This window comes from Echinops telfairi, unplaced genomic scaffold (assembly GCF_000313985.2).
Source record: "Echinops telfairi isolate 266 unplaced genomic scaffold, ASM31398v2 ScPeMD7_10;HRSCAF=50, whole genome shotgun sequence".
NCBI lineage: Eukaryota > Metazoa > Chordata > Mammalia > Afrosoricida > Tenrecidae > Echinops > Echinops telfairi.
This window is the reverse complement of record NW_022103907.1, coordinates 10679781-10694436: the sequence shown is the minus strand read 5'-3', so window position 1 is coordinate 10694436 and position 14656 is coordinate 10679781. Positions and strand designations below refer to the sequence as shown.

Here is a 14656-nt window from a genome sequence, read left to right as displayed (position 1 = left end):
TAGGTAGGGTCCTCTAGAGAAACAATACCAGGACACTTATGATCTATATATATATATATGATGAGCTAGATATATATATCAATATATGCTAGATAGTGAGAAGGAATATAACAACTAATTAGTCCACACAACAATACAGAGGGCTCAGTTCAACTCACCTTTGTGGAACAGTTAATATACTGAAAGTCCATCAACTCATGCTGGCTGCTGGTCCAAGGTCAAGGAAGCAAACAGGAGAATCTGCCCTCAGGCAAGAGAAGCAGAGTCGTCCCACACGCAGCAGAAGGCAAGGTGGGGCAGCAACAGTCAGTAGCACTAGCGCTTATCAAGGCAGGCCCCATTAAATCTCAAACTCTAGCAGAAGCACAGGTTGGCTTGGCCCACAGATAGTGCAGCACATGGTTGAGGCAAGGGACTAGCTCAAGCAATGGCATGCTGGGCTGATCACCAGGGACACAAAGAGATGGAGGCTGGCCTCCGAAAGCATTTATCTCCATTGCCCTCCAATCTAGCTGCGACCTGATTAAACTCCGTCACATGTTCCTACAGAAACCTAGTTGGCACAATAAACAAACCTAACCATCACAGGTAGAATGGTGGCTTAGATAACCTAAAAAAAACCCTCTCCTTAAAATTTCAAAAATTAAAAAAAAATTTTTTTTTAATCCTCTAAATGAATAGGCCCAACTAGATAAGCAGATTCTTCACAGACCAAAGCCAAATAGAAAATAGACCAGGGAAAACTGAGAGACAGGATTAGGTGCTGACTTGAAAGAATTAGAAGAACAAAGAATCAGTGCTGCCATTTGGGAGGTTTGCTGCTACCAAAGAGACTTGGAGTTGCTGATGTCTCCGTCCATTTGACTGATGCAGGAGAAGACAAATAGACGAAGGGAATAAGACCGAGGCTCCATATCAGCCACGTATGTAGTGAACTTGAAATATGACAGAGGTGACATTTTGTAACTTAGGAGATATTAAGCTCTTCAACCTTCAATACGTAGACAGTTGGTTATGATAAGACATAATCAGATCCTTGCTTTTACATCGATCACAAAACTTAATTTTTATTAGTTTTTAAAAGTGGTTGAAGCACTTGGCTGTTGACTGGCAGGTTGGCAGTTTGAACTCACCCGAAAGCACCTTGGAGAAAAGGCCTACTTAGTTCTCGCGAGATCGCCGCTTGGAGAGCTCCATGGAGGGCAGGTCCGCTCTGCTCACCGGGGTCACGATGCACAAGAATCAGCTCCGTGACGGCTGGTTGGCTGTCTTCGAAAAGGAACACAAATCTGTAAAAAGTAGAAGCAAACATATTTTTAGGACCGTCACATAGGACAGACAAGAAACAAAAAACACAAACTAAAAGGAAACACTTTCTAGATTTGCCTGCATTCCATTAAAAAAAATAATAATGTTTGCTTGTGTTTTCAGTGAAGGTTTACGTAGCAGGTTAGGTCCCCAGGCAACAATTTTTACACAGATGTTCAATGCTACAGCTTATACTTTTCACAATACAGGTACTTTCTTCGTTTTAACTTTTTAGTGTGAATTGAGTGAAGGTTCCAGGGTAGATCATCACTTTTACATTGAACAATTCATACACGTTTGCTTTTTGTTTTAGTGCAATCTTCACAATGTAAGATCACTTGTCCCACTTCCTCCCTGTGTTTCTGTTTCTAGTCTTGCTTCCTTCCTAACCCTTCTGAACTTGGTCCTTGGGTAAAGCTTGCCCTTTTGATCTCACACGATTAATTATTTTAAGATGTGAGTACCTCACCAGTGTTACTGTTCCCGTGATAAACCTGTCTGTGGTTTAACTGAAATTTGAGCTGCACGGGTCCAGACCTAAAAGGTAACTAAGCCCCAAATCTTGGAGGTTCTACCAGTGTCTATCAAACCAGTAAGCCAGGTTTATTATGATGCTGAGCTTTGTTCCCTATTTTTGTCCCATTCTGGCCAGGCTCTGATGTGATCCCTTTCAGAGTAATTGCTTGTAGCCAGGCACCATCCAGGAGACTGTCGGTCCTCGAACCTTTGTATGGTCCATTGGTTCACTGAACTCCTTGCTTCCACGGGCCTCTGCTTTTCTCCACTCTTCTTTCTCCAGACAGGGAGAGACCAGTGGCTGCATCTTTGCTGACCTTCGGTGGCCACTGAGGAGTTTTCATACATCCGCCATTACTCACCAAAGAAAGAACTAGAACATTATCTTTGTGGATCTGTTATGTAATTGCCCTTGCTTGCCTCCCGGACTGTAGTCTTGAGTCCCACGGCCCTGTGACCCACTTCCTCAAGGCTTTTGGTTATAGCTGAGAGCGCTTCATAGCTTTGCCCCTGTGCGCTCCACCATATGCCTGGATATAACTGCAGCAAAGGTAAATACACATGTACAAGGATCTTATTCCAAACTTACATGTATTCATGGGCATAAACAAACAAACTCACTGCCATAGAGTCAATTTCAACTCATAACAACCTTGTAGGACAGAGTAGAACTGCTCCTGTGAATTTCTGACATTAAAACTTTTTAAGGGAGTAGAAAGTCCTGTCTTTCCCCCTTAGAATGGCTGGTGGCCTCGAACAGCTGACCTTGTGGTTTTGCAGCTCAAAGTGTAACCACTATGGCACCAGGGCTCTTTTATACTCCCACAGGACATTACCATTTAACACAGTGGTTCTCAACCTTCCTAATGCCGAGACCCTTTAATACCTCATGTTGTGGTGACCCCCAACCATCAAATTATTTTTGTTGCTACTTCATCACTGTCATTCTGCTACTGTTATGAATCGGGCAACTCCTGTGAAAGAGTCATTCGACCTCCAAAGGGGTCGCGACCCATAGGTTGAGAACTGCTGATTTAACACTTTGGTAAAAAGTGCACCATTTCATAAGTGAAAATAAATGAGATGGGTGGCATGGTATGACATAGACTGGAAGAAGATACTAAACAAAAGGCTTACATCTATGCTACTTAAAAAATAAGAATAATTATAAATCAATAATTTAAATTATCACAAATAATTACAAATAATTATATACAAAATAAGAATAATTATAAATCAGCCATTATACAGGATAGGTAACTTAATTTTTAAAAAGCTAAAGGATATAGATAGGATATAGAAATTTATAAAAGGATAAAAACCAGATGGCCAATAAATATGTCATGAGGAAAATGTATAATTGGGAAATATAGGGGGAGTGGGGAGGGAGGGGAAAAATGAGGAGCTGATGCCAGGGGCTTAGGTGGAGAGCAAATGTTTTGAGAATGATGAGGGTAATGAATGTACAAATGTGCTTTACACAATTGATGTATGTATGGATCTCGATAAGAGTTGTATGAGCCCCTAATAAATTGATTTTAAAAAATTGGGAACTATACAGATGAAAAGGAAGTGAGAGACATCTGGAAATGCAAGATGAGCTGCTATGGGGATTATCCTTTCACCACAACAATCAGAAAACTGGACAAAATCTCTGCAGCAGCTGTCTTCAAACACTGGAAACAGACAGGGGAGTGCTGAGCGAAGTAAACAGAGGGGGTGAGCCCCGAAATGCCCCAACTTATTTCCTTGGAGCGTGTCTTTCCCCTGTGTGTCTCTGACGATTTTGGCCTTTTATAAAATTATTAGGAGCCCTAGTGGTAACTGGTTACAAATTGAGCTGCGATCTGAGTGTCAGCAGTTCGAAAACACCAGCAGCTCCTCAGGATAAAGACTGGCATATTATTCCTGTAAACAGTTACAGGAACCCCGCGGGGGTCACTAGGAGTCAGCTTTGACTCATCGCCTGATGGCAGTGAGTTTGGTGTGGTTTTGGATAAAAGTATTAGGTATAAGATCCACCCTACACTGTGGTGGTCTTCTTAACATAACAAAAGAAAAGACAAACAGGATCACATCCACATTTACAATCAGGGGTTCAAAACACGGTATTTTAGAAATATAGCATTCAATCCATAACCGTCACAGGTATAAGATCCACCCTACACTGTGGTGGTCTTCTTAACATAACAAAAGAAATGACAAACAGGATCACATCCACATTTACAATCAGGGGTTCAAAACACGGTATTTTAGAAATATAGCATTCAATCCATAACCGTCACAGAAGAGAAAATGCTGAAAAGAAAGTTAAATATATGAATCTGGAATTTAGCAAAATGACCTTTGCTATAAATTTGCAAGTTCTCGGCATGTAAATAATATGTGCATTACATGTTTATCCGTTTACTGTATTGTGGTGGCTCCCGTGTGGATATAATGCTGGCAACTCTGCCACTCGTATTTCAAATACCATCAGGGTCATTCATGGTGGACAGCTTCCAGATTAAGACAGACTAGGGAGAAAGGCAGGAATCCTGGTGGCACAGTGGTTAAGTGTTGGACTGCTAACCACAAGGTTAACAGTTCAAAACCATCAGCTGCTCCTCAGGAGGAAGATGAGGCTTTCTACTCCTGTAAAGAGGTACATTCTTAGAAACCCACAAGAGCAGTTCTACCCTCTCCTGTAGGCTATGAATTGGAATTGCCTTGATAGCAGTGAGGTTTTTTTTGGGGGTGGGTTGTGGGGGGGTTAAGGGAGAAAGACCTGTGTATCTACTTCTGAACATTAGCCAAGGAATGTCTTTGGATCGCAATAAAATATTGTCAGGCCAAACAATCATATGGATGAGAATGAGGGGGAGGGGCAGGGTGGGCAGAGTGGAAACCCAAAGCCCACCTGTAGACAATTGGACATCCCTCACAGAAGGGTCACAAGGAAGGGATGAGCCAGTCAGGGTACAGTGTAGCACCAAAAAAACATATAACACTCCTCTAATTCTTCCTACCACTATCATGACCCCAGTTCTACCTTACAAATCTGGCTAGACCAGAGCATGTACACTGGTACAGATAGAGCTCTGGACACATGGAATCCAGGACAGATAAACCCCCCAGGAACAATACTGGGAGTAGCGATACCAGGAGGGTAGGGGGAAGGTGGGGGAAGAAAGAAGGAACTGACCACAATGATTGAATTATAACCCACCCCCACCCCCCACCCACCAAGGGTGACGAACAACAGAAACATGGGTGACGGGAGACAGCAGACGGTGTAAGATATGAAAGTAATCATTTATAATTTATCAAGGGTTCATGAGGCGGGGAGGGGGAAAAATGAGGAGCTAATACCAACGGCTCAAGTAGAAAGAAAATGCGTTGAAAAGGATGATGGCAACATATGTGCAAATGTGCTTGACACAATGGATGTATGGATTGTTAAAAGAGCTGTAAGATATAGATATAGATATTCAAGCATAGTGCTGGAATATGAGCCCCTATGTTGAAGGCATTCAACACACAATGATTGCCAGGATGGCCACAAAGATACCGATGGTCAAGACGGCACAGGCCCTGACAACATTTTGTGTTGTTGTACACGGGTGTCTATGCGTCAGAGTCAACGGGACACCACAACCAACCACCGCCACCACAGACAGTATTTAAACCCACGAAACTGGGTGATACCAACAAAGAGATGTAACCAGAGAAGAAAAGGGGCCCAAGGATTGAATCATGGAGTCCTGAGCAGTCAGAGGGCGGACCGGAGAAGAGCCAGCAATGCCTGAGAGCAGCAGCCAGTAGGAGACTGACGTGCTGGAAGCCACATGGAGAAAGTGAGTGAGGGGAAGGGTGATCAGCTGATGCGGGGCAGCACCAGGGATGTGGGACTGCAGAGGAGCACAGCAGGGGGCTGCGTTTGAAGTGGTCATCGGGTTCTTCTCCACAGTTCTTTTCCTGTGTGTTTGAACTATGTTATCATTTAAACGTCAATAAAAGGAAGACAAGGCCCACAATATTTAAGGCAATCCCCACCATCCCCAAGGTTAAAGCAATTTTGAAAATGTTATGAATTTGGGTGGGCCTTGCCTCTGCCTTCAAAGTGAGATTCTACGTCCTGATATGCGTCTTGTTGTGGTGAGATTATTTCAAGTCGAATTAAAGAAAGTCATACCTGGAAGGAACTTTGTCAGCATCTCATCCTCTCCTCCCGTTATAAGAATGAGACTCCTAAGGGCAGGAAATGTGTTCATCCTTCCACCTTCTATCAGATGGGAGGTCCTTGGCCCCCGGGAAATCACTGAGCACATCCTTGGAAATGAACAAACGTAAATGAACTGAGAATCTGATAAGTTAACTGTCTTACTTCGGGCCCACCCACCATATCAATATAAATAAACTGATAATGATTTCATAACCATGTACATGTGTGGACTAAAGATAAAAAAGACCTTAGAAGTGAGCAAAGCAAATGAATTCATCGGTCGTATTTGAAAGAAAGGGCCAGAGAGACACGGTACAAAAGAATGCTGACCCTCAGCAATCGCCCAACACAGGAACAACAGGAATTGATTTTCATCTGCTACACTGTAAGGGAATTATATTTGATACACACGAGATTCATGTGTGTGCATCTGCTGAGTTGGTTTACCCCTGTACATTTTGTGGTTTACCCCTGTATATTTTGTAAGATAGATAAGCAAACCTATGGATGAACGATGGGTCACTAGCCATATTGATCGTATATTAAGGCCATCTTGGAAAGTTAACAAAGCTGCTTCTGTTCACTCTGTCTATTGAGACAGGAGGTGTCTCAGAAGCCCTCCTGCTACCTCATCTCTGAATTAATTCAAAAGAATATTGCCAGCAAGAAAAGCACTGAGTGTGTGCTTTTTCGTTCCATATCTCGGAACAAATGGGCTAGTCGAAGGAATCACATTATCTTTTCAGGCATCTCCCAAGTTGTTTGTTCTGTTTTTTAGGAAGTCCAGGTGCCCTGTGCAGAAATAACTTACCGAAGAGAGAGGAGTTTCTCTTTCTATTTCCTGAATAACGCTATGTTCTTCTAGTGAATCATTCGTTTGTCATGCTAGTCTGACTGGATAAGAGAAAGAACCCTCCCGGGTATTCTCCCCAGCCGTCCCACTCTCTATCCACCTATTTGTCTGTCTGTCTGCCTACCTAGATAGCTACCTACACATTGTCCAAACTATCTTCCTTTAGAAATTGCTTCCCTTCCTGTAGAAGTTCATGTCTTAGAAACAATCAAGCATATGGAGTCGTTTTTGTGCTTTGTATTTCCAGCAAAATGCTGCACACAGTAAATAAATATTTGTGGAATACATTAATAAGTGAAGAGATTATTCCCCCCCCTCAAAGTGTCTTTTAGAATATCAGAGCAGTTAAAATGTTTTTTGAGGTCATCAACAGAAATCAAACCCAAATTGGGGTATAGGGGAAAACAGGAGGAGGGATGCCTTAAATGACCAGTCCGAGGTGGGTCTAGCTTCAGGTGTTGCTCTATCCAGGGCTCAATAAGGAAGTGATTCTTAATACTCCCTTCCTAATTCTAATCCCTCAGTGCAGGCTCCCTTTGCGGGGAATTTTCTCGGATGTCTTATTTTGTGTTCAGTACAGGAAACCAGGAGGTCCCTAGGTGAGCAAATGATTTGCCTTTGGCTGCTAACCCACCCGGTGGTACCTTGGAAGAAAAAGCCTGGAGATGTTTTGCTAAGATGCCTGCTAAGCAGCGCTGAGGGAACCCTTCGTCCCTGGAACACGTGGGGTCACCAAGAATCCGAATGCACTCACTGGCGACTTCCAACAACAGCAAAGGGACGTGGAGCAGATTTAGTAGGAAGTTACTGAAAAAAAAAAACCAAAAAAACAACCCTTACTGCCATTGAATCAATTCTGACTCATAGCCACCCCCAAGGGCAATGTAGAACTGCCCCTGCAAGTTTCTGAGGCTGTACCTAGTTACAGAAGGAGAGAGCCTCACCTTTCTCCCTCGCACTGGTGGGTGGTTTCAAACTGCTGACCTTGCAGTTAGCAGCCTGACTCGTAACCACTACACCACCAGGGGTCCCCTCATTGGAAATTAGTACTTCTGTAATCGTTGGACTGGAGGAATAGCAACCAAGAGGCTCCCACTGTAGATGCCACTGCCACTGCTTCTGCCACTACCACCTCCATGGATGTCCCGTGTCCGTGGGCAATTGACAAAGGGGCCTGGATTTCAGTTCCTGCAAATGTCCCCGGGCATGACAGTTTGCTTGTCAGCTTGTGCTGGGTTGCAAGGATGGCCTTCTCCTCTCTTCTGTCTTCCAAATCTATGCCACTGCTTGTCGTGGGCAAATTACATGCAGAATGTTAACTCCATAAAATGATAGAAAACATAGTTTTATATATTATGATCTAGATGATGAGGAGCTACAGCAGGAATGAGAAGGGAAACTAGCTAAGTGTGAACAGTATCTAGCATAGCCCACTCCAACCGATTATCTTTCAAGCAAGCAACAACAGTATGTTCCCCTCTTAGTTTGCCCTTCCAAATGAAATCAAGGCTCCCCTCTTCCCATAAATCTGCATGCTTTTTGCTATGTGATACTCCTTTTCTATTTCAATAGAAAGCCTACCAGAAGACACTCTACTTAAAGGTTATTTTTATAAAATTACCCACAACCAACAAATCTTCATAAAAGAAAGGGGAGAAATAATAACAAGAAATTCATTAGTACGTACAGCAAGGAAGCAAACATGCATAGCTTCTATAGTCTTTTGTTCTACAAATGGTCATGAGGCCATAGTTGATGTTTATAGCTTCTTTCTGCTCTGTTCCTCTTGCCTTCGGAAAGGTAGCCAGCTAGTGGAGTGATAAAATCCTTCAATGCTGAAGGATCTGAGACCTTCCTTAACAATCCAATCTGTGTTGGACAACTGAAGAATTGACATTTATCAATGAATGTGGAGTTGCTAGGAGAAACCCCAGGGGTCCCTCTTGGTTTCAGGCTCTTCCCTGATTCCATTGCATACTTAGGAAAACTATATTCCCTTGTTGGTGAGGGTAGCATTAGTTGACACCAACCCAGAGATACTCTCTGTACAGTCCGGTGCCGTCACTATTCTTATGGTTGAGCCCTTTGTTACAGCCCGGTATCAATCCATTTCCTTAAGGCTCTTCCTCTTTTTCGCCGCCCCTCTACTTTACCAAGCATGATGCCCTTTTCCAGGAACTAGTCTCTCCGGTGAACATGTCCAAAGCATGTGAGATGAAGTCTCGCCACCCTCACTTCTAAGGAACTTTCTGGCATTTTCCAAGACACATATTTATTTGTTCTTCTGACAGTCCAGGGTTCTTTGACAGCACCATAATGAACTGTATCCATTCTTATGTGGTCTTCTGTATTCATTGTCCAACTGCCACATCCGTATGAAGTAATTGAAGAATCCCATGGCTTGGATAAGGTGCACCTTCATCCTCAAGGCAACCTCCTTGCTCAGCACTATAAAGGTGTCTTGTGCCCCAGATTTTCCCAGCACAATACATCATTTGATTTCCTGACTGCTGCTTCCACGAGCATTAACTGTGGATCCAAGTAAACTGACTACTTTAATCTTTTCTCCACGTATAATGTCTTTTTTTCCAGTTGTGAGGATCTTTGTTTTCTTTACATTGAGTTGTGATCCATATTGAAGGCTGCAATCTTTGATTTTCATCAACAAGTGCCTCAAGTTTGCCCTGCTTTCAGAAAGCAAGGTTGTGTTATTTGCATGTTGGAAGTTATTGTTATTAAATTTTCCTCATATAGTCCAGTTTCTTGGATTATTTGCTCAGTATACTGACTGAATAAGTATGAAGAGAGGATACAGGCCTAACATACACATTTTCTGGTTTTAAACCATGGAGCATCCCTTGATTTTGTTCAAATGACTGCCTTATAGTCTAGGAACAAGTTTCACATGAGCACAGTGTTTTGGAATTTCCATTCTTCTCAGTGTTACCCATACTTTGTTATAATCCACATAATGAATGCTTTTGCATTGTCAATGTGTTAGGCTGGGTTCACTAGAGAAACAAATCCAGAGACACTCATGTGTGTGTGTAAGAGAGCTTTATATCAAAGAGCAATTGTAGACTGAGAAAACATCCCAGCCCAGTCCAGACCAAGTTGTTAAGCCTGACGTTAGCCTATGTGTCCGATATGAGTCCACAAGTTCCTCTTCAAACTCACACAGCATATGACAATGATGCCGAATGGAGGGAGATCGCAAGTCAGTGGGTGGAAAGTCTTGTGGATCCAATGTCAATTGATGCATCTCAGCACTGGTCCAGGTCGCCTTGTGGCTCCTCCAGCTCTCTGAGGGTGGCTCCTCAACAGGAAGGTGAAGCAGAGTGAGTGTGGCCCACCTCCAGAGAGAAAGAGAGGAAGTTCCCAGAATCCTCATGAGAAGGCCACGCCCACAAGGCTGCATCATCAAGCTGTGACCTGATTGACAAGCTAGACTCCACCCCTACACTTATTTATCAAGTTGACACAAAATTATGTAACTACCACAGTCAATGAAACACAAGTAAAATGTACCATTGCTGCCATTTTGAAATTATCTTCAAATTTTATTAGCATGTTATATTAATTATATTATTCAATAATTTGTACATTCTTTGAATTGCCTGTTTTCAGAATGGGCACAAATATGAATCTCATTAAGTCATATGAATGGATAGCTGTCTCCCAAGTTTCTTGGCACAGATGAGTGAGTAATTCTAGTGACTCATCAGCTTACTGAAGCTTCTCCATTTTTATTCTATCAATTCCTGGAGTCTGGGTTTGGGCTAACGGCTCCAAGGCAACTTAGACTTCTGCCTGCAGTATCCTTGGTGCTTGATCATGTGCTACTTCTTGAAATAACTGAATGCTGACCAGTTCGCTTTGGTACAGTGACTTTGTATTCTTGCCATCTTCTTTTGATGCTTTCTGCGTCATTCAATATTTTGCCCATAGAACCCTTCAATATTACAACTCTTGGTTTGAATTCCTCATCTATTTCAATTTGAGATATGTTGCATGTGTTCTTTTTGTGTGTGCTCCCCATACCAGGCTTGAGCACATTTCATTAAAATATTTGATTTTGTCTTCTAACGTTACCCTTTGAAATGTCCCATTTGGTTCTTTCACTTTATTGCTGATTTCATTTGCTTTAGCTACTCTATACTCAAGGGCAAGTTTCAGAGTATCTTCTGACATTCACTTGGTCCTTTTCTTTCTTCCTTGTCTTTTCAATGACCTTTTGTTTTATTCTTGGTGTTCTTGAATGTCATCCCACAGCTCACTAGGTTTTGTTATTAGTGTTCAAACCTGTTCTGGATATGTTCTCTAAATTCAGATGGGATATTCTCATGGTTGTATTTGGATATTTGTAGACCTACTTTAATATTCTTCAGCATCAACCTGAACTTACATATGAGCAATTGATTATTTGTTCCACAGTCAGCCTCTGGTCTTGTTTTGGCTGATGATATTGAGATTCTTCATCATCTCTTCCCAAATAACTCTAAAACTCACTGCCACTGAGTTGATTCTGACTCATAGCAACCCTGTAGGACATGGTAGAACAGCCCCTGGGGATTCCTGAGACTGTAACTCTTTACAGGAGCAGAAAGCCTTGAGTTTATCCAGAGGAATGACTAGTGCTTTCAAGCCTCTGACTTTGTGGTTTGGAGCCCAACTCCTAAAGCACTGTGCCCAAAAGGCTCTTTTCAAGTGACTATTAAATGTACTGCTCAGCTTAAATCGTGAACTCCTAATTTGTAGAAGGCTATGGAGGACAATGGGAGCCACCTGTAAAGTATCTAGTCAGATTAAGCCTCTGGCAGATGCCCTGACCTGGACAGCTTACCTATCAGACCAAGACTATTGTAAACTTTATTGTGGTTCATCGAACCATGGTATAATATGATACTTGGCCGGTCAGCCTCCATTTTGGCCCAACTTAAATTTGCTCTAGGCTTAAATATTTCTCATTGATTCCACAACAGAAATTTCTTGTTTTTTAAAATATTGTTGGTGGTCTTTCTTACACTGTATCTGTATTATTATCTTTATATATACATTTTTCTTTCTCTTTCATTTTGGTTTTGTTTTTTATTATTTATGTTAGGTTTCCCACTTTATGAAACACAGAAGGAATGGATGAACAGAGACAATAACTGACGCAAAGGTAAATCAGGGGCAGGGACTGGGGAGTGTGAGGGGGATGGGGGAGCAAACAATGAAACAGGAGGGGAGGAAGCACTAGAACTGATGGTGATGATGTATCTATAACTCTTTTTTAAAGTGACTGAACAATGGAAGTGTATTTTTATATCAAGAAAACCACTAAAAAAAATCCAAAGTTAACCCATGGCTACCATGGGTAAAGAAGGAAGGGTTTTTACTTAGGGAGCATCGAGTTTATGTTAATGGTGCTGGAATAAATTGAAAAAGGATAGCAACAATGGTTGCATAACAGAGTTTAAGCACTGGCACCGAAATACACATACAAAAGATAGTGAGTTGAGAATGTTTTGTCGTGTATATTTTTGCCACATTTAAAAAATATATATTAATAACAAATACAACGAAAAAGAAAATGTGCTAAAATCGATTGCGGTGATGACTGTACAACTCTTCTTGTTATGATTGAGCTATTGAATCGCATGATATGGGCAAGAGGTGCCACCGAAACTGTAATTAAAAATTAAATTAAAAAATAAATAAATGTACTGCTCAAAGTTTTGCCAACTGGTAGGATTTCCTTTCTCACACTGTCCTACAGGGCCACCTTGGAGAGAGTCTCTCATAAGATATGTTTGCTTCTAGTTAATTCCAGTACCTTGTATCTTACTTACATTTTTCTTCCTCAACTATCTGGTCACAAGAAAGTAGCCGTGAGTTCAGAGATATGAGTTGATACATCAATAGTAAGTGCGATGGGGTCTTTCTACCGGCTCATCACTGTGCTTATGAAATGCCCATCTATCGCACCTCTAAGTCAGCAGTGATCAGTTCAGTAGGACTAAAGGTTTCTGGCGATGGAATTTTTATGGTGACTTCGCTGTCTTTGCTGCCATTTCTTTAGGCGTTTACCTGTTGTTCTTTCCCACTCAGGGCTCTATAATCCACACCTGAAATCAGGAACCCTTTTCCATGGTAGACTCTCTCACTGACATCTCTCACCCACAGTGGGCAGCCTCTGCGGAGCTTTGCAAGGATGCGGATGCTCCTTCTGCCGTGCATTTCTCAGTGCTGGGGAAGGAGGGCCTTTGGGGTGGTCTTCCTGCGAGAGCATGCCTAGAGAATGAATATGCTTCACACAATTAATCTCTTTCAATATTCCTGACACTATATGTCGTTTGTATTTTATATTTCTTCATCTGCATTACTTGCCATCACAATTTTGTTTTATATGGGTCACCACTGAGCCCAGGTCATAGACAACCTTTAGAGCAACTCCCTACAGACACTCACTCACCTTTGAGTTTTTTGTCACTTAGGCATGCCACCTAAAGATGACCCTGGCTTCCATTTCCCTTCCCAAATGCACACCCCATCTTCACATTAGAGGGGTTTAGATCCTGGTCCGGATCCAAATGGCAAGAAAAATGTAGTCTTTTTCTGCATTTGATAACCTGCCACACAGGAAGAGCAAGGATGTCACTTTGAGGGAAAAGGTGTGTCTGACCCAAGTCATAATTTCAGGTGCCTCATATGCATGTGAGAGCTGGACATTGAATAAATGAAGACCAAAGAAGAATCAATGGAGTTGAAGTATGGTGCTGGGGAAGACCATTGAAAGAACAATGGCCTGCCAAAGGAACAAACCAATCTGTCTTGGAAGTAGTATAGCTCGGATGCCCCTTAGAATCAAGACAGCAAGACTTCTTCTCAAGTACTTTGGACATGTTCACAGAAGAAACAAGTCGCTGGATAAGAACCTCATGCTTGGTAAGGTGGAAGTAATGGCCCCTCTCTCACATCACTGTTCTGAGGATACATACATTGACGAGTATGAAACAGAAGGTAAATACATCCTCAGGACTTCTGAGTTACTGAGCCACGAGCCAGAGTCATTGCTGGGAGGGCTTCTTACAGATGAGATCATGGTGCTGGGGAAGAGTACTGAGAGCACCACGGAAAGCCAAAAGAACAGACCAATCTATCTTGGAAAAAGTACAGCCAGCGAACTTTGGACATGTCAGGAGAGACCATTCCCTGGAGAAGGACGTCATGTTTGATGAAGTACAGGGGCAGTGACAAAGAATCCCTCGACAAGACGGATTGACAAAGTGGCTGCAACATGGGCTAACATCCCAACAATCGTGAGGATGGCTGGGGCCGGCTGGTGGTTTGTTCTGTTGCACAAATGGCCGCTTCTTGTAACTTGCTAGTGTGTCTTTGAGCAGAGTCTGATACGCCTGCTCATAACGACCCGAGATGACAGAACAGACCTGTCCCCTTGGGGTTTCTTGGCTGCAGTCTTTCTGGGAGTAGCTTGCCAGGCCTTCTGCCCTCGAATTTGGGGTGGCAGTCTAGAGTCCACCATGTGGACCCCTCTTCCGTCGTCCAGAGATGCCATCTACGTAGGGTTTCCAAGTCTGCAGATCTTTAAGCAGAAGGCCTCCTCTTTCATCCGGGACTGCCCGGTGGGTTTGACCCCCCGAGTTTGCCCGGAGCACCCTAACGGGCTCGCGGGACCTTCCCCGGATCACGAAGCTCGGCACGGCGAGCGCCTGGCCAGCCCCAGGCCTGCCCTGCTCCCGGCGGACCCGTGTCCGGCCCGGGCGGCCCGC

The 14656-nt window shown here is 42.9% G+C and overlaps 1 protein-coding gene across 1 annotated transcript in view; it reads right to left on the bottom strand.

Moving 5' to 3' along the window:
• CEBPZOS (CEBPZ opposite strand) overlaps nt 1–7614 on the bottom strand; it is a 42613-nt gene extending 34999 nt beyond the window's left edge. Inside the window, exons 1-3 of the mRNA XM_045287064.1 lie at nt 7526–7614; nt 5999–6135; nt 1134–1289 (exon numbers count right to left, since the gene is read on the bottom strand). The gene's annotated coding sequence lies outside the window, so the exon portion shown is untranslated. The remainder of the gene's footprint in view (nt 1–1133; nt 1290–5998; nt 6136–7525) is intronic.
• Nucleotides 7615–14656: the final 7042 nt, after the last annotated feature.